Below are 1,165 nucleotides of genomic sequence, written 5' to 3'. Positions count from 1 at the left end.
AAAAAAAAAAAAAAAAAAAAAAAAAAGGAAAAAGGAAACGATAATAGTATTTGGTTCATGAGGAAACCAAAACCTAATGTTAACAATGAAACCAAACCCTAATGTTAACAATTAAACCAAAACCTGATGTTAACAAGGAAGTCAAAACCTGATGTTAACAATGAAACCAAAACCTAGTATTAACAATGAAACAAAAACCTAATGATAACAAGGAAACCAAAATCTGATGTAAACAAGGAAACCAAAACCTAATGTGAACAACGAAACCAAAACCTGATGTTAACAAGGAAACCAAAACCAAATGTTAACAAGGAAACCATAGACTTATATAACAAGGCAACCATAGACTTATATCACAAGGAAACCACAAACTTGTATAACAAGTAAACCAGTGACTAGTATAACAATGTAACAATAGACTTATATTACAAGGAAACCACATACTTCTATTACAAGGAGACCATAGACTTCTATCACAAGGAAACCACAGACTTGAAAACAAGGAAACAATAGACTTATGTAACAAGGAAACCACATACCTTTATTACACGGATACCAAATACTTAAAGCACAAGGAAACCACAGACATATATAACAATGAAACCATAAACTTATATAACAAGGACACCATATACCTCTATCACAAGGAAACAACTACAATATTATGTACACAATGAGACCATCAACTCATATAAGAAGAAAACTACAGTATTATAATATAAAGGAACCCATAGACTAATATACACAAAAAAACTACAGCAGTATAATGTCAACAATAAACCCATAGACTAATATACATTAGAAACTACAGTATAATATCTGCAAGGAACCTGTAGATTGATATAATAAGAAATAATATACAGCATTTATATAGCGCCCTATATAATTTGTTAAATTACTCTAAGGCGCTTTACAACATATGGATAATAGTAATGGTTATAATTGTGAAAACAAACAACAAAGGCTTGCAATCACTTTCATACATTTAACAAGCAATGTGCACATAATTGAACAAATAAAAGGATGGTATTACCATGAACTCTTAGCAAAGATTCTAAAATGCAGACGTGAAGAGGTGAGTTTTTATGTCCCTCTTGAATTTGGCCAGGGTATTTGACTTCCTAATAGCAGATGGTAAGCTATTCCACAACGTAGCCGAAACCCT

At 31.4% G+C, this 1,165-nt stretch overlaps 1 protein-coding gene across 1 annotated transcript in view; it reads right to left on the bottom strand.

Moving 5' to 3' along the window:
• Positions 1-1,165, bottom strand: part of LOC110447273 (chitinase-3-like protein 1) — a 20,520-nt gene that overhangs the window by 18,435 nt on the left and 920 nt on the right. The gene's annotated exons all lie outside the window — the stretch shown is intronic.

This window comes from Mizuhopecten yessoensis, unplaced genomic scaffold (genome assembly GCF_002113885.1).
Source record: "Mizuhopecten yessoensis strain PY_sf001 unplaced genomic scaffold, ASM211388v2 scaffold3259, whole genome shotgun sequence".
Taxonomy (NCBI): domain Eukaryota; kingdom Metazoa; phylum Mollusca; class Bivalvia; order Pectinida; family Pectinidae; genus Mizuhopecten; species Mizuhopecten yessoensis.
Note: the sequence above shows the minus strand (reverse complement) of the source record. Positions and strands in the feature narration are given on the sequence as shown.